The following is a 24,388-nucleotide window of genomic DNA, read 5'->3' as shown; positions in this document are numbered from 1 at the left end:
TCCTAGCTCTTGGTTTCAGTTTTGATGTAGCCCCAGGGTTTCCAGAGTAAACCAACCAACGAGAGCCGTATTTTGCTGTGTGTGTCTCTGACTCTCTCTCTTTCCTTTGTTTCAGCCTCTAGAATGAATAAAATATATATTTTTTAATTCAAAGATTTTGAATGAATATGGGTGAAAAAGAAGAGTTCTTGGTTATTGCTGTATTTTCCTGGGCTGATCTATGGTTCATGAACAGATGTTGTGTTTTAGACCCATGAAAAGCCTTTATTTACTAAATGTCTCTTTTATGCTGGGCATTATGCCAACTGCTGGGGACATAAAAATGAAAATGCACTTCTTGCTGTCAAAGGTAAGCAAAAGTCTGGCTGAGAGATTGACAATTAAATAACTATTATAATGCAAAGTAAAAATGACTACAAGTGGTATGCACATAGTTCAGAAAGGTTAGAGGAAGGAGGGACCAATTTCCAAGTGATGGGGATTGAGCTGTCAGGGGAGGCTTCGTGGAGGAGGTGTAATTGTAGGATTAAAGTCCATGAAAAAGATCAGCTTGCACCAATTACAAAAGCTCTCATGTGCCAGGCTTAAGGGATCTGGTTAAATCTTCTAAGCTGTGCAGCAGCATTATTAAATATGTACCCAAGGAAAATTGCTCTGGCAGCAATGTGGAAAATGAAGTGACAAAAATGTACACTTTGGTTCACTTTGATCTAGATGGCAATTTTATCATGAATTATGTACGTAACTAATAGACTATACTCAAGCAAGAAAGTGTGCACTTAGAAATCCTGTGCCATTGAGGCTGGTTTGTGGCACAGCAGGTTAAGCTGCCACCTGCAATGCTGGCATCCCATATGGATACCGGTTCAAATCACAGCTGCTCCACTTCCAATCTATATCCCCAGTAATGCATCTGGAAAAGCAGCCATGGTGGCCCAAGTACTTGAGCCCCTGCCACCTGAAGTAGGCAGGCATACAGGTTAAAATTGATCAGATTTGTGAACTGGAAGACCATGCCTTCGCCATGCCCCTGTGTGGCCTCATGCTCCTACCTGATGCCTTTGCCACGCCCCTGTGTGGCCTCATTCCCCTACCTGACCACACCTGGGTGCCCACCAGCCAATCAGGTTAATTAACCACTCCCCTTTGGAGTGGGTTAAAAGCCGGGACACAGTGTGCCCAGCCTGCTCGTCTTCCCTGGCCTCTTGCCAGGACAGGGCTTGCTGTAGCCCCGCGCCTCCGGGGCGCATGGCCTTCGAGCCATGTGCTCTAGGCTTCCTGGCCTAGATGCTCATCCACGTGGCTGGTTCCTGGTGCTTGGTATGAACCCCTATTCACCTCTCTCCCCTAAATAAGCTCTCACTGCTCCTATGCAGCCTTCTCACTAAATAAAAGTTTAAAATGTACCATGCTGCCTTGTTTATCTGTGCCGGTATTTAGAATTCTTCTCTAAATATTAGGCAAGAACCCTCTCGGGCTTATTAATATTGGGGATTTAGTAATAAGCCCGTGGTGAAATCGTAAGGCACCCCAAATTCCGGTAGCACATGTGGCACCCTGGATAGCATTTCTATGGAACTTTAAGGGGCCACATTTTAGTGTAAACTTTAGGGGGTCTTTTCCGATTTCACCACCCACATGGGAGATCTGGACGTAGTTCCAGGTTACTGCCTTTAGCCTGAACCAGCCCTGGCCGTATGGCCATTTGAGGAGTGAACCAATGGATGATCTGTCTCTCTCTGTCTCTCTCTCTCTTTGTAACTCTTTAAGAAATACTGTGATGCATTTCAACACCTAGCTTTGTCATGGGTTCAGTTTTACAGTTTTGCATTACTGTTTATAGATATACTTAAGACTGATGGAATATAGACTGTGTTCAGCATTCAGTCTCATGATTACTGTAGGATCTCCATCTTTTAAATGGGTTTTTCCACTGTATCTTTGACTTTACAAAATATACTAGCAAACTACAATAATGTATCTCTTGGAACGTGGTTGCATGGTGTTAAGTATTTTATCTACCAAAGCAAAAAATAAAATGGTAAGAGTGATTCTACAAAAACCTAATGTTTAATGTTCTCAAGTCACTGCTGGAATTCTTTACCTGGTCATTTAGAAAAAAATAAAATCAAGCATTCATTCTCTTTAAGTAGCCACAAAACAGAAGCTCTTTTTTTAAAAAAAATATTTTATTTGTTTGAAAGTGTGTGTGAGAGAGAGAGAGAGAGGGAGAGAGAGAGAGAGAGAGAGAGAGAGAGAAAGAATCTCCAATCCGCTGGTTCACTTCCCAAATGCCTGTATTGACCATAGACGGGACAGGCCAAAGCCAAGAGCCAGGAATACAATCCAAGTCTCTCTCATGAATGGCAGGAACCCAAGTACTTGAGCCATTACCTGTTGTCTCCTAGAGGGTGCCTCAGCAGGAAACTGGAGTCTGGGGCAGTGCCGGACTTGAACCCAGGCACTCCAAAATGGAATGCTGACTTTTGAAATAGTGATTTAACCCCTATGCCAAGCATCTACAGAGGTTTAACTCATTGTGTTCTAATTTATTTTCTCTTTTACCCTATACATTGTAATGTGGTTCTCAGAGCATGCCAGAATCACGTGGATGGCTTGTTAAAGCCAAATTGTGTCTCTTCCTGACACCTTCATCTCCCCACCCTTCCATCCCTGCCCCTGAGGTCGTGTTTCTAATTCATTTGGTCTGGGTAGAATCTAACAATTCACATTTCTGACAAGTTCCCCGGCAACACTGAGGTTGTGGGTTCAGGAACCACACCTGGAGGACCATTGCTCTGATATAATAATGGCTAACTTTTATTGGAAACTTTCTTTGTTCCATCTGTGTTCCAGATATCTTCCTTGTATTAGCTCGTTTCCTCCATAAGGCAGTCCCAGGGCACAGGTATTTTTTGAATCATATTACTACAAATGAAGAAACTGAGACTTAGAAGTCAGGCAACACACTCAAGGTCACACAATCAATGGATAAGGACTGAACTCAGAATTCTACCTGCAAATGAATTGTGGTGAATTTCCCACTTTCTCCCAAGTGACCCACCAGTCCAAAGACTTTGGAATCCTGAGAACTTTTAGTTTGTATGGTTTGTGACTAATTTTGACCTTTTTTGAGATGAATGCTTCTCTTTGTGAAAAAATTCATATTTTTAGATAAAAATTGACTTCTTCCCCAATAAATATTTCTGACTACCAAGAAATTTCCAAATCTGCTGATTCATAACAAAAATAAAGAACATTTGCTCTTTACTTCATGACTTTTAGTTTTGGGTGATGATGGGAGGAAGGGTAGATTGTCACCCATTGTAGATCATTTTATTTTTATTTTATTTAATATATCTACAGGACTGCATATGGAGGTGGTCTTGGAAGTTTTGCGGAGGTTACTTTTTCAATAGTGCTGATGGCTCTGATAAATATTCAAAGCCTCTTGGGCAACAAGACTGTGATTCTGAATCAGGGGAAATTGGTCATATAAATCAGTTTGTCTCAAGTTCTTTGGCCTTGGAACATCTTAAATGGATACAGACTTTATTGGTTTTTTAACTCATTGCTGAAGTCACTGAATGCCCAAGCTACAACTTCATGCCTGACCATACTTCAGAGATTTTCAAAATTGCTTTTCTGGCTTTTTAGTCTCCTATCCTCTATTCATAAACATAGAGTGTAAGTATAATGTCAAATAAACACACACTCTCTCTCTCTCTCTCTCTCTCTCTGCTTCTCTCTCTCTGTCTCTCAGCATTTCTCATGTATACATTAGGCCAGAAAGATATCTGTGTTCTGAAGTTCAGCATAAAACATCTCTCTCAACACAGCAATGCCCTGGTTAAACTGTTATCTTCTCAGAATTTAATGGTAGAAAGGGCTATCATCACTTGGTGATAACATATCTTATAATTACAGTTTTATTCTCAAAGAGAAAACATTAATAATATGCTTTTAACTTTAATGCCAATATGTCACAATTGAAGACACTTCAAGTACATATGATTTTCTACTGGTATGCTCTCCTTATAATCCAGACCATAACTGGCAAAAATAATCACATGCTGAAACAAACCATGAAAATTAACTTTAAAATAAGCAAACTGAAATAAGAATATATCTTATACTCTTGAAAATTTACAAGATGTAATAATTATTATTTTAAAGAATTATTTGTTTATTTGAAAGGCAGCCTGACAGAAAGGAGGAAGAAGAGAGAGAGAGAGAATCTCCCATCCACTGATTCATTCCCCAAATGGCTGCAACACTCAAGTCTGGACCAGGTTGAAGCCAGGAGCCAGGAATGTCAATCTTGTCTCCCTCATGAGTAGAGGGATCCAAGTGCTTGAGATTTTTTACCCAGGAGAATTAGCAGGGAGCTGTATCGAAAGCAAAGCATCCAGGACTTGAACAGACACTCTGATGTGGGAGGTCAGTGTTGCAAGGGGCTGCTTAACCCACTGGACACAACAGTGGCTTCAATAATCATTATTATTTTTTAAGGAAAGCTTTTATTTATTGACTACAGATTTCATAGGTGCAGCTTTAGGAATAATTGATTCTTCCCCCCATACCTGCCTTCTCACCTTCACTCCCATGCTACTGCCTACTCCCTCTCCCATCCCATTCTTCATTTTTAAAATCTTTTTTAATTAATATTTTTAATAACTTTATATACAGAAGACCAACACTATACTAGGTGACGATTTCAACAGTTTTCTCCTACCACATACAAAATGTAAAAAGTACTAATTGAGAGCAAATTTTATGGTTTATTCTCATAGTACAACTCATTAAGGACAGAGGTCCTACATGGGGAGTAAGTGCACAGTGACTTCTGTTAATTTAACAATTATCACTCTTATTTATGACTTCAGTGATCACCCGAGGTGCTTGCCATGAGCTGCTAAGGCTATGGAAGCCTTTTGTGACCACAAACTCTGACCTTATTTAGACAAGGCCATAATCAAGGTGGAAGTTCTCTCTTCCCTTCAGAGAAAAGTACATCTTTCTTTGATGGGTCTTTCTTTCCACTAGGGTTTCACTTGCAGAGATCCTTCATGTAGGATATTTGTTGCCACAGTGTCTTGGCTTCCCATGCCTGAAATGCTCTCGTAGACTTCTCAGCCACAGCCAAATGCCTTAAGGACTGATTCTGAGATCAGAATGTTACTTAAAGTGATTGTCGTTCTATGAGTATTCTGTGTGGACTGCTTCCCATATTGGACATTCCCTCCTTTTTAATTCTCTCTACCAGGCACTTGCTACTATTTATATAATCTCTTTAGCACTTAATCCTATCTATATGTTCACTTTAACACTGAATATGATCACTTTAACAATTAAGATAGCATTTTTACTACCAATTTTAATGGGCTTTGGAGTCCCAGGACAAGTTTTTAAACTGTACCCTTAGAAGTAAATCCATAGGAATGTATGCAGAACAATACAGCTTTACAGTTACAAACTCCTTCCTCCCTTTCTTATTTTCCTTCTTATTTTTTTACTAATATATATTTTCAATTGACTTTATATACATATGATTAACTCTTTTAAGTAAAGAGTTCAACAAATAGTATGAAGAAGAGAAAAAAAACCTGTTCCTCAACAGTCAAGACAAGGGCTGTTCAAGTCATTGCTTCTCAAAGTATTAATTTCACTTTTACAACTTTTGTTTTAGGTGCTCTATTAGTTCTCACAGACCAGGGAGAATATATAATATTTGTCCCATTGAGAATGGCTTATTTCACTAAGTATGATGTTTTCCAGATTGATCCATTTTGTTGCAAATGACCAGATTTCATTTTTTTATTGCTGTGTAATATTCTATAGTGTACATATCCCATAATTTCTTTATCCAGACCTGGGCTTTTGTTTGTTGGGAGTGCCTTTATTGCTGATTAAATTTCCATCTTGGTTATGGGTGTGTTTAGGTTTTCTATGTCCTCATGGCTTGTATAATGTAGGTTGTATGTGTCCAGGATCTATCCATTTCTTTTTGGTTTTCCAGTTTGTTGGCATACTGGTCTTTGTAGTAGTTTCTGATGATTCCTTTTATTTCTGTAGTGTCTGTTGTTCCATTTCCTTTTTCATCTTTAATTCTATTGATTTGCATCTTCTCTCTCCTTTGTTTTGGTAAGCTGGGTCAATTGTGTGTCAATTTTGATTATTCAAAAAACCAGCTCTACCTTTTTCTGATCTTTTGTATTTTTTGATTAAATTTTGTTTATTTCTTCTCTAATTTAATTATTTCTTTTCTCCTACTATTTTTGGGTTTGGTTTGCTATTGTTTTTCTAGATCCTTGAGATGTAACGATAGCTCATTTATTTGGTGCTTTTCCAATTTCTTGATGTAGTCACCTATTGCTATAACTTTCCTCTTAACACTACTTTTTCTGTATCCCATAAGTTTATTTTAACTTTTATTTAATATATATAAATTTCAAAAGTACAGCTTTTGGACTATGCAGCTTTTCCCCCCATAACCTTCCTCCCGCCCACAACCATCCATTTCCCACTCCCTCTCCCTCTCCCTCTCCAATCCCATTCTTCATCAAGATTCATCTTCAGTTATCTTTATATACAGAAAATCTTTATATACAGAAAATATAGTATATATTTCAGCAATTTGCACCCACACAGATACACAAAGTATAAAGTATCATTTGAGTACTAGTTTTACCATTAATTCACATAGTACAACACATTAAGGACAGAGATCCTACATGGGAGTAAGTGCACAGTGACTCCTGTTGTTGATTTAACAATTGACACTCTTGTTTATGGCATCAGTAATCACCCGAGGTGTGGGGAGCAACTGGGAGCAACTCGGACTAGACTAAGTTACTGGAATTAAGACTTATTCTATGCATCTGCTCTCCCACAATATGGCGCTGAGAAGGGAGAAACAGCTTCTACGCAGCTGCCTCCAGTTCAACCAATAAACTGTAGGACCTGCTCCTGATTGGAGGAGAGCAGCGTACTCGGCGTGTGGGTAGCGGAGTTGGGATTGGTGGAAGAGGACTATAAAGGAGGAGAGAGACAACATGCACGAGGAACATCTATCTGAAGGAACACCTGTGCAGCCCCCGAGAGAGCCGGCCGGCGGCGTGCCGCTCCCCTGCGGAAGTGGGGAAGGTGGCAGGGGGAACCGCTCTTCCACGGAGGTGGAAGGGACGGTAGCCAACCCGGGAAGAACCAGCAGCAAACCCGGGGAGGGCCGAGCAGACAAAAGAACAGCGCAGGGTCCTGTGTCGTTCCTCCACGAAGAGGGGGAGTGACACCGAGGCTCTTGTCATGAGCTGCCAAGGCTATGGAAGCTTCTTGAGTTCACAGACTCTGACCTTATTTAGACAAGGCCATAATCAAAATGGAAATTCTCTCCTCCTTTCAGAAAAAAAAGTTACCTTCCCCTTTGATGGCCCATTCTTTCCGCTGGGATCTCACTCACAGAGATCTTTCATTTAGGTCATTTTTTTTTTTTTTTTTTTTTTTTTTTTACAGAGTGTCTTGGCTTTCCATGCCTGAGATACTCTCATGGGCTTTTTAGCCATATCCAAATGCCTTAAGGGCTGATTCTGAAGCCAGAGTGCTATTTAGGGCATCTGCATTCTATGAGTTTGCGGTGTATCCCACTGCCCATGTTGGATCATTCTCTCCTTTTTAATTGTATCAGTTAGTATTTGCAGACACTAGTCTTGTTTATGTGATCCCTTTGACACTTGCTCCTATCTTATTGATCAGTTATGAACTCAAACTGATCACTTTGACTAGTAAGATGGTATTGGCAAATGCACCTTAATGGGATTGATTTGGAATGCCCTGGCACGTTTCTAGCTCTACCATTAGGGGTAAGTCCGAGTGAGCATGTGCTGAACTGTACATAACCTCCTTCTCTTATTCCCACTCTTTTGTTTAACAGGGATCACTTTTCAGTTAAATTTAAACACCTAAGAATAATTGTGTGTTAAAGAGTTCAACCAATGGTATTAAGTAGAACAAAAAGAATACTAAAAGGAATAAAATAGGAAGTTGCTCCTTGACAGTCAGGACAAGGGCTGATCAAGTCATTGTTTCTCATAGTGTCCATTTTATTTCTACAGGTTTCCTTTTAGGTGCTCAGTTAGTTGTCACCAGTCAGGGAGAACATAGGATATTTGTCCCTCTGGGACTGGCTTATTTCACTCAGCATGATGTTTTCCAGATTTGTTGCAAATGACTGGATTTCATTTTTTTCTGCTATATAGTATTTTTAGAGTACATATCCCATAATCTCTTTATCCAGTCTACTGTTGATGGGCATTTAGGTTGATTCCAGGTCTTAGCTATTGTGTATTGAGCTGCAATAAACATTGAGGTACAGACAGCTCTTTTATTTGCCAATTTAATTTCCTTTGGGTAAATTCCAAGGAGTGGAGTGGCTGGGTAATGTGGTAGGGCTATATTCAGGTTTCTGAGCAATCTACAAACTGACCTCCACCGTGGCTTTATCAGTTTGAATTCCCACCAACAGTGGATTAGTATGCCTTTTTCCCCACATCCTCGCCAGCATCTGTTGTTAGTTGATTTCTGTATGTAAGCCATTCTAACCAGGGTGAGGTAAAACCTCATTGTGGTTTTGATTTGCATTTCCCTGATTGCTAGTGATCCTGAACATTTTTTCATGTGTCTGTTGGCCATTTGGATTTCCTCTTTTGAAAAATGTCTATTGAGGTCCTTGGCCCATCTCTTAAGTGGGTTGTTTGTTTTGTTGTTGTGGAGTTTCTTGATCTCTTTGTAGATTCTGGTGATCAACCCTTTATCTGTTGCATAGTTTGCAGGTATTTTTTCCCGTTCTGTCAGTTGCCTCTTCTCTTTCCTGACTGTTTCTTTTGCAGTACAGAAACTTCTCCATTTGAAGCGATCCCATTTTTCAAATTTGGCTTTGACTGCCTGTGCCTCTGGGGTCTTTTCCAAGAAGTCTTTGCCTGTGCCTATATCTTACAGGGTTTCTCCAATGTTCTCCAATAATTTGATGGTGTCGGGTCATAGATTTAGCTCTTTAATCCATGTTAAGTGGATTTTTGTGTAAGGTGTAAGGTAGGGGTCTTGCTTGATGCTTCTGCATGTGGACATCCAGTTTTCCTGCACCAATTGTTGAATAGACTGTCCTTGCTTCAGGAATTGGTTTTAGATCCTTGATCAAATATAAGTTGGCTGTAGATGTTTGCATTGATTTCTGGTGTTTCTGTCTGTTCCATTGGTCTATCTGTTTATGTGCAAGTACCATGCTATTCTGATTATAACTGCCCTGTAGTATGTCTTGAAATCTGGTATTGTGATGCTTCCAGCTTTGTTTTTGTTGTACAAGATTGCTTTTGCTATTCGAGGTCTCCTGTGCCTCCATATGAATTTCAGCATCAGTTTTTACAGATCTGAGAAGAATGTCTTTGGTATTTTGATTGGTATCACATTGAATCTATAAATTGTAATTGTAAATTTTAACTCTCATCATAGAGATCTTTGACATCCTTGGTTAAGTTTACTCCAAGGTATTTGATTATTTTTGTAGCTATTGTGAATGGTATTGATCTTAGATGTTCTTTCTCAGCTGTGGCATTGTCTTTGCATCTTTAGGATGTAAAGTTCTGTAGATATCTGTTAGGTCCCTTTGGTCTATAGTGTCAATTAAATTTTTTGTTTCCTTGATGATTTGCTGTCTAGTTGATCTGTCTATTGCTGAAAGTGGAGTATTGAAGTCCCCCAATACTATTGTATTGGAGTCCAAGTCTCTCTTTAAGTTCCTTAACCTATATTTTAAATGACCCAGTGCCCTATAATTAAGTGCAAATATGTTTATTATAGTTACATCTTCCTTTTGAATTGATCCCTTAATCATTATATAGTGCCCCTCTTTGTCTCTCTTAACAGTTTTTGTGTAATAGTTCATTTTGTCTGATCTGAGAATGGCTACACCAGCTCTTTTTTGGTTTCTGTTGGCATGGAATATCTTTTTCCATCCTTTCACTTTCACTTCTTTGTTGGTGAGATGTGTTTCTTATAGGCAGCAAATTGATAGGTTTTGTTTTTTTAATCCATTCAGTCAATCTGACTTTTTACTGGGGAGTTGAGGACATTTACATTCAATGTTACTATTGATAAGTAACAACTTTGCCCTGCCATTTTTCCAAAAATACTCCTATTTTTTACTTTGAATTTCCTTTGAACTTTTTTTTTTTAAACTTTTATTTAATGCATATAATTTTCCAAAGTACGACTTATGGATTACAATGGCTTCCCCCCCATACCGTCCCTCCCACCCACAACCCTCCCCTTTCCCATTCCCTCTCCCCTTCCATTCACATCAAGATTCATTTTCGATTATCTTAATATACAGAAGATCAGCTTAGTATACATTAAGTATGGATTTCAACAGTTTGCTCCCACACAGAAACATAAAGTGAAAAATAATAGATGATTTTTTTAAATGATGATGAAATCAGAGCAGGCCTATTGTCATGTTTAATCCCAGTGAGAGTCAAGTTGGGAATTGATAATTTCTTTTTTTTTTTTTTTTTTTTTTTTACAGAGGATCAGTTTAGTATGCATTAAGTAAGGATTTCAACAGTTTGCACCCCCATAGAAACACAAAGTGAAATATATTGTTTGAGTACTCATTATAGCATTAAATCTCGATGTACAGCACATTAAGGATAGAGATCCTACATGAGGAGTAAGTGCACAGTGACTCCTGTTGTTGACTTTACCAATTGACACTCCTGTCTATGGCATCAGTAATCTCCCTATGCTCTAGTCATGAGTTTCCAAGGCTATGGAAGCCCTCTGAGTTCTCCGACTCTTATCTTGTTTAGACAAGGTCATAGTCAAAGTGGAGGTTCTCTCCTCCCTTCAGAGAAAGGTACCTCCTTCTTTGAAGACCTGTTCTTTCCACTGGGATCTCACTCGCAGAGATCTTTTGCCAGAGTGTCTTGGCTTTCCATGCCTGAAATACTCTCATGAGCTTTTCAGCCAGCTCCGAATGCCTTTAGGGCTGATTCTGAGGCCAGAGTGCTATTTAGGACATCTGCCATTCTATGAGTCTGCTGAGTATCTCACTTCCCATGTTGGATCACTCTCCCCTTATTTACTCCATCAGTTAGCGTTAGCAGGTACTAGACTTGTCTAAGTGCTCCCTTTGACTCCCAGTCCCTTCACCATGACCAACTGTGAACTGAAATTGATCACCTGGAACAGTGAGATGGCATTGGTACATGCCACCTCGATGGGATTGAACTGGAATCCCCTGGTATGCTTCCAACTCCACCACTTGGGGCAAGTCAGCCTGAGCATGTCCCAAATTATACATCTCTTCCCTCTCCCATTCCCACCACCATGTTCTGTTCTACTTAATATGACTGGTTTAGATCTGTAATTGATGCACAGTTATTCTTAAGTGTTGAAAATTAACTGAAATGTGATCCTTTGAACTTTTATTGAGAGATTTTCTTCCTTTACCTTTTTCATACTGATGACCCTGTTTCTGTGTTTCTGTGTGCAACACATCCTTAAGCATCTTTTGTAGGCTGGACAGGTAGTGACAAATTTTTTCAATTTCTGTTATGGAAAGTCTTTATTTCACCTTCATTCATAAAAGAGAGTTTTGCAGGGTATAATATTCTGGGGTGACAGTTTTTTTCTCTTAGACTTGGACTATAGTTCGCCATTCTCTCCTAGCCTGTAGGGTTTCTGATGAGAAGTCTGCTGTGAGTCTAATTGGAGATCCTCTGAGAGTAATCTGGCATTTCTTTCATGGCATTTCTTTCATGCACATTCTAGGATCTTCTCTTTATGTTTACTGCAGTAAGTTTTATTATGATCTTCCTGCGGCTTTATCGCCAGTGGCTTGGGCTGCTGTGGTATGGTCTCACCTCACTTTCCAATGCTGGTGTGTATGCTCTTGGCTGCTAGGTAGGCTCTTGGCTGCTGGAGTGCCAAGTTGTGGGTGTCTATTCCCTCCACGTATGTCCACCTTGTCCCTCTAACTGTGGTAGAGTTTCCTCTGCCATTTTCTCCCTAACTCTTCCCTGAGACTCACTCTCACCACTTTTTTTTTAAACAATCTTCTCCTGTGCTAGAGCAGTAAGCTCCCTCCCTATTCTGCCATCTTGGACTCCAATAATCATTATTAATATGGTATTATTTATAAGATAATACTCAATTTAACAATCCAATAGTAGAATTTCTACTATCTAATGAAGTTGGATTGTCTCTAGGTTCTGGTTTTGCAGTTTTTCTGTGCTTATCCTTACATAGCCAGTGGCTCTTCTGAATCTCTGAGACCTTTCATTCATGAAGGAAATAGAATAAGAAGTATTGACACATGTTCTATTCAGTATCTGAGAAGATTGTTTTCTATACTGATGGTATAGAAAATAGGCAACAAGTATTAAATGGAAATTTTGTAAGCTTCCATATTTTCAGTATGCATAGTTTAATATAGTGTTTATATGCTATAATGCCATTTTCTTCTTTTGAGAATGATATGCTATTTTATCTATGAACTACATTGAATCTATTCTATTTATATTAATATCACATTACCATAAGAATTGGTGAGAATTATATTGTAGCAATTATATGCATTTGCTGTGACCTTGAAAAGCTAATGTATTAGTAAATTCCTTATAAAATTTAAGAAAAGAAAGTGACATGATATGAATGGAAAAAATAAATTTCATGAATAGTTTCTGGGCAATTCAGACAAAAATGTTACAGCTGACATGTGCTAAAAACAATATGGCATTTAATCATAAGGAAAGATTTAGAAGGACAAATTACTTGTCACTATATCAGAGAGAGTCTTAGAAATGAAGTGCTGTATTATTTATCTATTGCTTCATAACAAATTGCTCCAAAATTGAACAGTAAAACAACAGTATCTTACAGTCTCTGTAGGAAGTCATACAGATGGCATCTGCTCCTGATAGTGTCCGTTAGGAATCCAGCAGAGATTAGCTGGGTGGCTCAGACTGTGTCTGTATTAGTTTGTTGGAGCTGCCATAACTGAACACCACAGACTAGGTGGCCTGTGCAAATATGTGCGTTCCATCAGTTCCAAAGGCCAGAAGCCCAGGATCAAGGTTTTGTCTCTCCTTGGTGTGTCAGAGATCACTCTTTGCTGCCTTTTTACATGGTCACTCTTGTACATGGGTCCCTGGTATCTCTCTTTGAGTTTAAATTTCTTCTTATAAGGACATCAGTCAGAATAGATTAGGGCTCACCTTAAAGGACCATTTTAGCATAATCACCTCTTTGAAGGCTCCACATCTACTTATAGTTACATGGATTAGAGCCTCACAATACCACCTAATTGAATCTTAATTACCTTACTGGAGGTCCTATTTCCAAACACAGCCACATCCTGGGTAGTAGAGGTTAGGACTTAAAACATACAGTGGTGGGGGGCAGGAGGACCCATAACGGTCTCTCATGAAGTTGTAGTCAGCAGTGAGCTGGCACTGCAGTATCATCTGGTAGATTGACTGGGGAAGGATGAGTTTCCTATCTTACTCATGTGGCTGTTAGAGGTATCAGTTCCTCTGTCTGATGGCTGGAGATTTCAGTTCTTGCCACATGGGGACACACAGACTTCCCAAATGACCTCATAGCCTAGCAGGCAGCTTGCCCCAAACCAAGTCAATGGAGGGGGGTGGTATGTGTGGGTTGGGAGAGAGAGCTGTGCTTCCTTCACAGGCTTCCCAAATGACCTCTCAATACAACAGGTGGCATCCAGAGCAAATTATCTGAGGGAAAGAGAAAAGGATGAGGGGTAGGGGAGAGAGGTACACACAAAGAGAGAACCCAAGACAGAATGTGCAGTCATTTTGTAACCTAATTTTAGAAGTGATATACCATGCTTCTGCCATATTCTCTTGGTCACAGAGACCAACACTAATAAGATGCAGGAGAAGACCTTGCTAGAGTATGAACAGCAGGAGACAAAATCCCTGGTGGTCATCTTTGAAACTGGCCACCACAGTTGAATTAAAAATTCAAATTCAGGGGTCAGTGTTGTGGCTCAGCAGGTTAACCTGCAGACTGTGACACTGGCTTAAGTGTGAGTCTTAGCTGCTTAGCTCCCTGCTAATGCCGTGGGAAGGCAATGGAAGCCATGGGTCCCTGCCATCCACATAGGAGACCCACATGGGGTTCCTGGCTCTTAGCTTCAGCCTGGCCCAATACTAACCATCATGGCTATTTGGGGGAGTGAACCAGAAGATGGAAGATCTCTTTCTCTCTTTGTGTCTCCTTTTCTGTCTGCAAGACTACCTTTCAAATAAATAAAATAAATCTTAAAAAATTAAAGTGCAAACTGTAAAAATGTATGCATGTTACTTTAAATTATTGAAATATGTCATTGAAATAGTTATAGTTGCTTTGATAATTGAGTAGGGATTATGTTGCCTGGAATTGAATTATATCTGCTAAAGAGACATTCATAACTTTTTGTTGGAGAAATATATAAATATTTTATGTATTAGTATTGAATGATCTTTTTCTCTGATGATCTATTTCTCAAATAATGAAAACACTGAGAGTTAGTATAGGAGTTGACTACAGTCTCAGGTGCTAGACTGCCTGGGTTTCAGTATTTACTTTGGCTTTTACAAGTTGTGACAATTGGGCCATTTATTCAATACCTATCTCCTATTTTTCTCATTTGTAAAATAAGATAAACAAATTAATCTACTTTGTATGGTTGTTGTGAAGATAAAATGTGTTTGTTCATGTAAAATGCTTAGAGTTGGGCTTGGTACTAAAAACATACCAAGAATATATTAGTTGTTTCCTTTTCTTGTCATCCAGAACCTGTTCAGTACCCTATACAAGGAGGTCTTCAAAAGTTCATGGGAATGCATATTAAAAATAATGCACAATGTGGTGCATGTTTGGTGCAGCAGTTAAGATGGAGCCCCAGCTTCACATCTGATCCAGCTTCCTGCTTAGGTACACCCTTGGAGGCAGCAAATCAGGGCTCAAATACTTGGGTCTCTGCTATCCACATGGAAGAGGCAGATAGAGGTCTAGGATCCTGGCTTCAGCCTGGCCTTGCCTTGGCTGTTATTGCCATTTGGGGAATGAATCAGTGGATGGAAGATAGCTCTATCACCCCTTTCTGTGTTTGTCAAGTAATATAGAAACATTTTAATAACTATACATATATTTCAAAATGTTTGCATCAAAATCAAACCATTTTCTATTCCATTTTTTCTAAGAACTTTTTTTAAATACCCTCACATATTTTAGGCACTCAGTAAGTGTTTTTGTATGACCCATGGGCATTGTTCTTAAAGAATTTACAAGAAAATGTGGTAGGTGATAAGTACAATAGGAGCATATGAATGACCATATGAATTTTTTTTTTTTTAAAGAAAAACACAGTGACAGAAAGAGAGGGGGAAGAAAGAGTGGGGAATGAGAGAGAAAGTCAGAGAGGGAGATCTTTCATTTGCTGGTTTACTCCCCAAATTCCTGCAACATCCAGGACTGGACAAAGCCAAAGCTAGGAGCCAGGAAGCTAATCTGGGTCTCCAATGGGGGTGGCAAGCATTCATGTACTTGGGCCATTATCTGTTGTCTTCCAGGTGCATTAGCAGGAAGCTGGAAGATAAGTGCAGGGTAAGTGGGACTCAAAGAGGATGTGAAAGTCCTAAGAAATAGCTTAACAGACTATGCCACAGTGCCCACACTGAGTATATGATTTTAAAAGAAACATATATATGTTTTTTTTTTTTTGTCATGAAGAGTGGCATTTGAACTAATACTTAAGGCAATGAAGGATATCAGTATGTCAAGACCATCATTCCAAAAATAAGAAACAAAATAACCAGAATTCCTGTCCCTCTCTCCACAGTGGTGTTGGAGCATGAGTAAGAGAAGAGCTGGATTAACAGCAGGTAATGAAATCTTTTAACATCAAATCTTGTAGCTCAAATTTAATTGTGTGGTCATTAAAGAGGTCTTTAAGCAATAAAGTCAAGTCTTAGGAAAATTAATATGATGTAATTGTGTAAAGTTAATTGAGAAGAAGACTTCAGGTTTGGCTTAATCTAGGACTCAATAATATTAGCATAATTCATCTCCTAGCTCTGCTTCCTCTATGTTGTTGCTGCCTATGACTCCACAGGAGGCACAGAGAAATGGGACATGGCCCCTTAAAAAGAAAAAAAATGGAAAAGCTTTATTTCCAGAAACCATTTTGACTCTCATTGGCCTGAGTTCAGTCATGTTCCTTTTCCTCAACCAACCATCACATCGATGGTGTGGAATGGCTGCTTGTATTTAGGCACTCTGATCCTCCGCACAGGAAAGGGAATGAATCCGTTTCACTCAGATTCCATTCTACTACTTCAAGGTTTTAAGTGTAGATGGATGGAGACAATGACGTTGTTATTAAGAAAAACTATTATAATGTTTAATAAGTGGTGATCCACATGGTTATGTCCTAGGGTTATATTGTTATTTAAGTACACATTCAAAATAACCTAAATGCAACTCTCTCTCTCTAAGGAGGACATAAAGTCCCTCAGCAACCATTCTTTAAATAGGTATTTTTATCCCTTTCCATCCCCTGCCTTTATCAATGCAAATACTCTCTCCAGTGGTTTTATCTCCCTATAAAAACAAAAACACCTAGCACCACCACCACTACCACCACCTCCACCCAAATATCAGTTATTACTAATCTTTATCACCTGCTAATACTCCCTTCATTAATCCCTTCCTTCCTCCCTCCATCCTCATTTCCATCCTCCTCTCCTTCTCTCCCTTCTTTCAAAAATCCCACAAACTGGAATGGCAAGGGAAGATGTCCTCAGAGGGCAGAGGAAAGAAAGAGACAAGGAACAGTTGACTAAAACTCTTAAATGGGCATGCAAAAAATGAGAAATCTTATACCTCAGTAATTTTGTTCTCATAGTACTTGAAAATCATGACTAACTCCTCCTATTCATAAACACTTAACTGTCATTTCCACAGATATTCCATGTATTTCCTTTGCATATGTTTTTGTGTTTGCCTAAATAATTTGTTTCTATCAAATCATCCTTCCTGTTCAGTTGGTGACTCTCTCCTCCTTGAGGCATATATTTTTAGGGAACTTTCCATAACACCTTTTATGCCCTCTAGACTACCACTTATCCTTGAACATGTCTACTAAATTGCAGTTTTCATTTTTTGTCATATATCTGTTGACTTTTGTAATTAGTGAACTATTTGATGCCAGAACTCCATTTTGTGTAGACAACCTAGCACATGGTAGACATTCCATAAATTCTTAGGTAGTGAATAATTCAACGAGTAACTAAAATGAAAAATAAATACATTTTGCATGAGGTTGGAGTTCCCATCACTACACCCTGTTGAACATTTTAAACTTGCTTTTGAAACAAGACTACAGGACCTGGGGAGAAGGGCGTCAAGCCTTTGCCTGAGACACTGGCAACCCATATCAGAGTGCCACTGGGGTCTTGGCTTCTCTGGTTCTGATCCAGCTCTCTCTTAATGTACCTGTGAAGGCAGCAGATGATGACCTAAGTACTGGGCCCCTGCTACCATCAGGGAGATCAGAGCGGAGTCCCTGGCTCCTGAATTTGGCCTGGCCCAGCTCCAGCTGTTGCAGCCATTTGGGGAGTAAACTGGTGGATGGAAGATCTTACTCTGTTTTTCCCTCACTCTCTGTCATTCTGCCTTTCAAATGAAAAAAAAAAATCTAAAAAAGAAAATATAAGACTACAGCTTGGGAGAAGATTGTGTTATATGGAACTCTCCAGAGAAGCAGAGCATTAAGATATATACATTTGCTACAATAATTTATTCTAAGGGATTGCTCGGAATTCCTGACAAGTCCCAAGTTGTGCAGTCGGTAAGCTGGAGAGCCAGGGGAGCCTCTGCAGGAGTTTTAGTCCCAGTCATCCAGGCTGAAAATCCAGAGAGCTGACCATGTGGTTCCAGTCTGAATGCCAGCAGGTTCCAGACTCAGAAAGAGCCAACGTTTCAGTCTGAGGCTAAAGCGCCCCCAAAATAAATGTAGCTATTCTGAAGGAATTCTCTTACTAAGTCATTTTGTTCTATTCAGGCTTTTAACAGATTAGATATGGCCCACCCACACTGTGGACAGTAGTCTGTTTCACTGACTCTACCAATGTAAATGTTGATCACAGCCAGAAATAACCCCACAGATACATCCAGAGTAATGTTTGGCCAAATGTATGGGTAACCTGCGGTGTAGTCAAGTGGGCATACAAATCTGAACATCACAAAAACTGAGTATGTAGATAAAGATCTGATAGCACCTCACAGGGGAGAGAGTTAAAATAATAACATCTCCAGAACCAAGAGAGAAAGGTTGACTAGAGCAAAGCATAGAATATTTCCTTTGAATCCTTACGAGAAGGCAAAGCGGATGAGGAAGTCAAAGTTCTCATCCTAGATTGGAACTAGATAATTTGAAGATCCTTCAGATTCTAAAACTCCTATTCTCTCCTTACATTGGGGTTTTAAGCCTGGATAATTGGGAACGTTAAGAGAAATGAATTATGTGCGAAGATTTTGCAGGTAAACCATGCCTTGTTATTTACCAGTTACAAGGAAACTACTTATTCTTAAGACTGTTGATTCTGTGTCTTTTCCCAGGGGATATTATTGGCATTCTGCAATATAGAGCTTTATTGTGCTGTTTAACATCATCATTTGTTATTAGGTCCTTTAGAGAAATTTCTTTCCTTCAATTAGTGGTTGAGGAGGTTAAGCCGCCCCTTGTGATGCTGGCATTTCATATTGGAGTTCTGGTTTGAGTTCTGGCTGCTCCACTTCTGATCCAGCTTCCTGTTAATGCACTTGGGAAGGCAACAGAATATGGTCCAAATACTTGGGCCCCTGCCACCCATGTGGGGGACCAGGAGGAGTTCCTGCCTTCAGGCTTCTGCTTGACTCAGCCCTGGCTGTTGAGGCCATTTGAGGGGTAAAGCAGTGTCTGGAAGATCTGTCTCTCTTCTCTCTATCACTCTGCATTTCAAATAAATAAATACTTTTTAAAAAGTGCTTGTGGGGCCAGCGCTGTGGTGCAGTGGGTTAACACCCTGGCCTGAAGAGCTGGCATCCCATATGGGTGCCGATTCTAGTCTCGGCTGCTCCACTTCCGATCCATCTCTCTACTATGACCTGAGATAGCAGTAGAGGATGGCCCACGTCCTTGTGCCCCTGCACCCATGTGGGAGACCCGGAAGAAGCTCCTAGCTCCTGGCTTCGGATCAGCGCAGTTCTGGCCATTGCGGCCAACTGGGGAGTGAACCATTGGATGGAAGACCTCTTTCTCTCTCTCTCTCTGCCTCTCCTCTCTCTGTGTAACTCTGACTCTCAAGTAAAAAATAAATAAATCTTTAAAAAAAGAAAGTGCTTATAAAGTATACAAAAAGTAGCTGGTTAAAGAACTGTAGGAAAATGTACATCAATAAGGAAAGAATGATAGAAAAGATGTTCTGATACAGAGAGGTGAAGATTGATGGAGTTTGGGGAAGAAGCTATTTGATGTGGTAATTAGGATAATCAAGGCAGTTTCATCAGAGCGCTGGAAGTCATGAGATGCTGAGCCCTGTTAGACATCTGTTGTCTGATAGTACAATGTGACATAGATTCAGTAACAAGGCATTTAAAAAGTGAGTGTGCAGGAGTCTTAGGATGTAAACAGAGGAGACTGAGGGCAGTGAGGGATAGAGAACATATCTGGCTTGATGACTTGAATGTGAGGAATAAGTTTAAGTTAAAAAAGACAAGATGGGATTTTAGACAAATTGAGATGAGAACACCAGAAAAGGTTGGTTTTTTTTTGTTTTTTTTTTTTTTTTTTGACAGGCAGAGTGGACAGTGAGAGAGAGAGAGAGAGACAGAGAGAAAGGTCTTTCTTTGCCGTTGGTTCACCCTCCAATGGCCACCACGGCCGGCACGCTGCGGCCGGCACACTGTGCTGATCCAATGGCAGGAGCCAGGTGCTTTTCCTGGTCTCCCATGGGGTGCAGGGCCCAAGTACTTGGGCCATCCTCCACTGCACTCCCTGGCCACAGCAGAGAGCTGGCCTGGTAGAGGGGCAACCGGGACAGAATCCGGCGCCCCGACCGGGACTAGAACCCGGGATGCCGGCGCCACAAGGCAGAGGATTAGCCTAGTGAGCCGCGTTGCCGGCCCCAGAAAGGGTTTTAAGACAGGGTTTAGAAACCGAGATCCCTGGAGCCTTGGGTCAGTGGGTCAGAGAGACCAATTGATGCTCATCTCAAAATCTGCTGCCAGGATACTGCACAGGAGCTTTGTTTTGATCAGCTTTGTGTTTTAGAATTCTTGTTGGGTATCTTCTGCTTGTCCCCAGTTGTGTCCTCCCCCTCGCTAGCTGCCCTGTGACCTGGAGGGTGATCCACAGGAAGCACATCAGTGGATTACTGCAGTCCTGTTTCTGTTTGGATGTGGCTCCTGGGGAGTACTAGCATGAGATTTATGATAGAAAGATGTGAGATAAGGCTTCTTCCTACTAGCTCATTGTGGTCCTGTCCCCTTCAGGCCTAGCGGAGGTAATGCCCACATTTCTTAGTCCTTTGGAATTAGTCTACACCCTGACATTCCTTTGAAATTGTCTGCATCAACTATTCAGTATGTGTTTGTCGTCCTTAAATTACCTAAGTAGAGTGTTCTGTCTAGACCTTGTCTGACACAAGTTTTATGTAAGGTTTCATTATAAAACTGTCATCACTATAAAATCATTTGAAACCAGTAGAGTAGGACAGAGATGGGCAAACAATTTTTGTAAAAAGCCAGATAGTAAATATTGTTGGATTTTTGTGGTGGTGGTGGGGAGGATCATATAATGGCTGTTAGCCCTACTCAACTCTGTTTTTTCACTGAGAAAGGAGCCAAGGATAATCAGTAAATGAACGATTGTGGCTGTGTTCCAATATGACTTCATTTACAAAAACAGGCAGGGGACTTCTCCTTTGGACCCCTGATCTAGGGCAAATGGTTTTCTCTTGAATCTACTAGAGTGGTTTTCAAGCTGGGATGATTTTGCCCTTTAGAGGATAGTTGGCAATTTCTGGAGACAGTTTTGAGGATCTCAGCTGGAGGAGAGATGCTACTGGTATATAGTGGGTAGAGGCCAGGCATGGTGCTAAACATCCTATAATGAAAGTGCAGGACAACAGGAACCATCTCCCCCAAAATAGCAATAGTGCTGAACTTGAGAAATTCTCGTCTTGAAGATGTTATGGAGGTTGTCTGTTTATCATATCTCTGTGGCTTGGTGAGAGGAATGCAGAATTAATAGTACAACTATTAAAGGCTGTTAGGAGCTTGGAATTTTCTAATTTTAAAAATATTTTAATACTTTTTAGAAATATAGGATAAGTTGTGTTTATTAAGAAATACATTGGCTATCTTGGTGATTGTTTTTCCTCTCTCAAGTCAATTGTCATATTGGTCAGAGTAAACATATTTTTTACCTAATCAAAGTGTTTGTGCCTCTTTCAGCAAAAACGTTTCTGGCTAGCATCCTAAAGCTGTGTTTTCTTGAATTTCCTTAGTTTTCTAGTTAGGATGAAGGATTTCCTGGTGAGAGGATCTGATTTGGCCTAAGGGAATGAGTAGGAGTATGGAATGAATGTGGGTGGTGGGTACTTGTGGAGATGGGGGATGAGTGGCTAAACATAAAAAGAAAGAATACTGAAAAGTGTATTTTCTTGTGTAAGTGGGAGGGGGGAGTGGGCTCTTGTGGATAGATGTGATTAAAGAAGGTTGTAGGAGTTCAGAGAGACTAGGAATATATTATTGATGGAGAGTAGGAAGAAGAATGACAGCTGGGAAAAAGAATGATTGGAAAAGGTAGGTTGGTGAATGTGCCCTGAGTTAGTTCTAGCGATTGCATTCTTCTGGGGCTCCGTGGTTAAGACGGCTACCTTAACATTTCACAAGGGGGAAAGAGGAACAGATGATAACTCTGATGTGAGCTATTGTGCTGTGTGTTTTAAATGAACCTCTCCAGTATATTATCCTAAAACTATTGAACCATAGCAAAACTGCACTATTAGTATTCCCTTAAGTGAATTGATGCATTCTTTGATTAATGTCCTTGCTTAATAAGAGGAGATCATTTTCTGTCCTCCCCATTGTTAATTAGTGGACAAGTGAAAGAGCAAGGACACATGGAGGTCTGTGTCTGGATGACATCACAATTTTGATCAACTGAATAGCCTGGTGTAGCTTTTCCTTGTGGAAATCACTTATTTATTGAAACCAAAGTTATTAAGTTTAAAGGTCCATAAAGATGAGATAAACAGTCATAAAGGCCTTTGAAATTTATGTACAGTATGCTAAATGGATTTAATTGCCATCAGTTAAATATAGCGATGTTAAAATGATGCCCTTACACTGGTAAAGATCAAGTCACCAACTCTTTAATGGGGGCAAAAATTTTGTGAAGAACAGTGGATAAAATGTTATTTATATGTGATTTGTGATTCAGTTTTGTAGGGGTCTCAAGGGGGATAACTTGACCTTAGAATATTCCAGTAGAAAACAGCTTTATACTTGGCTCCAGTCTTCTTAAAATTAATTCTGGCATTCATGTTTTGCTAGTTGATATCTTTTATTGTGGTCTAACTTACAGACTAACTGTCTTTGAAAGATCATCAGATTATTCTGATCCTGAATACCAGTGAAAGAAGTGCAGTTGAGAACAAAAATTAAAGCAGATTTAGCCAGTATATTAAATGACAGTCTAATCTTAATGCTGGATAATATATATTATTTCCTGTGTATCAGGCGATATACTAAACAATTTATGTGGACTACTGTTTTAATTATTCTCATAAACTAGAGGTATAGGCAATTAATGTCATCATTTTATAGATGAAGAAAATTGAGACATAAAGAAGTTATATAGTTGGTTCAAAATCACACAGTAAATGGTGCTATTGGAATTGTCACCCAATTTTATTTCAGAGTATTTTATATTTTAAATTTCTATTTATTTATTTATTTGAGAGAGAAAGAGTGCTCCCATCTACTGGCTCACTCTCCTAATGCTGCAATGGCCAGGGTTAAGCCAGGACCAAAGTTGGGACTACCATCCAGTTCTTCCATGTGGGTAGCAGGAACACAATTACTTGAGCTGTCACTGCTGGCTCCCAAGGTCTGCATTAGCAGGAAGGTGGAGTCAGGAGCCAGAGCCAGAAAATGAACCCAGACACTCTGTTGTGGGATGCAACCACCTTAATCAACATCTTAATGCTTAGGCCAAATGCACACTCCTAACCATTCTATTAAACTGCTTCACTTTTCTGGAGTTTTGGTGGTAAATACGAGAAGATAATTTTGAGGGTTATGGTATGTTGGATCTTGATAACTCCAGTAATATAGTCTGTATATGAAATAAACTATGTGATCTTAGGAAAATTACATAATTTGGATCTGTAAAATGAGGGTTGTAATGAGTGATGTCCAAAATGCCTTTTCTTTTACAATGTGCATAGGATTTTTTTAAACCACATCCTTCAATGAAGTGTCATCCTTTTTAGCATTATATTATTTGCAATAGGTATCTCCCAAATTCATAAAACAATTTCCCAGTCCCTCTTTATGCTTTTTCTCTTCTGGGCTATGCCTAGTGGCAGATCAGAAACTCCACAGCACAAGAAAAAATATTTCTTGGTTTATCCTTTTGTTGTAAATGGGCTCTTTTAGCAATATATAACTTGCCTAGCGGCGCCGGCACACCGGGTTCTAGTCCCGGTCGGGGAGCCGGATTCTGTCCCGGTTGCCCCTCTTCCAGGCCAGCCCTCTGCTGTGGCCAGGGAGTGCAGTGGAGGATGGCCCAGGTGCTTGGGCCCTGCACCCCATGGGAGACCAGGAAAAGCACCTGGCTCCTGGCTCCTGCCATCGGATCAGCGCGGTGCGCCGGCTGCAGCGCGCCGGCCGCGGCGGCCATTGGAGGGTGAACCAACGGCAAAAGGAAGACCTTTCTCTCTGTCTCTCTCCCTCTCACTGTCCACTCTGCCTGTCAAAATAAAAAAAAAAAAAAAAAGAAACAAACAAACAAAAAAAAAACAAACAAGCAATATATAACTTGCACAATATTTTAGAACTATAGAGAGCTTTAGCAATGATCTAATGCATCTCCCTTACATGCAGATGAGGAAATGAAACCCAGAGAAGCTCAGGGACATGAGCTGAGCTATAATGATCGCGCTATAATGATCTGGATTCCAGTCCCATGTGGACTTTCTCTATGAATCACAACCGATTCGGCTTTGTATCTCCAAGCATGAGGAAACACTAACCTGTTTTAGTCTGGATGTTGTTG

This window comes from Oryctolagus cuniculus, chromosome 1 (genome assembly GCF_051225735.1).
Source record: "Oryctolagus cuniculus isolate XC-2025 breed Fujian yellow rabbit chromosome 1, ASM5122573v1, whole genome shotgun sequence".
Taxonomy (NCBI): domain Eukaryota; kingdom Metazoa; phylum Chordata; class Mammalia; order Lagomorpha; family Leporidae; genus Oryctolagus; species Oryctolagus cuniculus.
Note: the sequence above shows the minus strand (reverse complement) of the source record.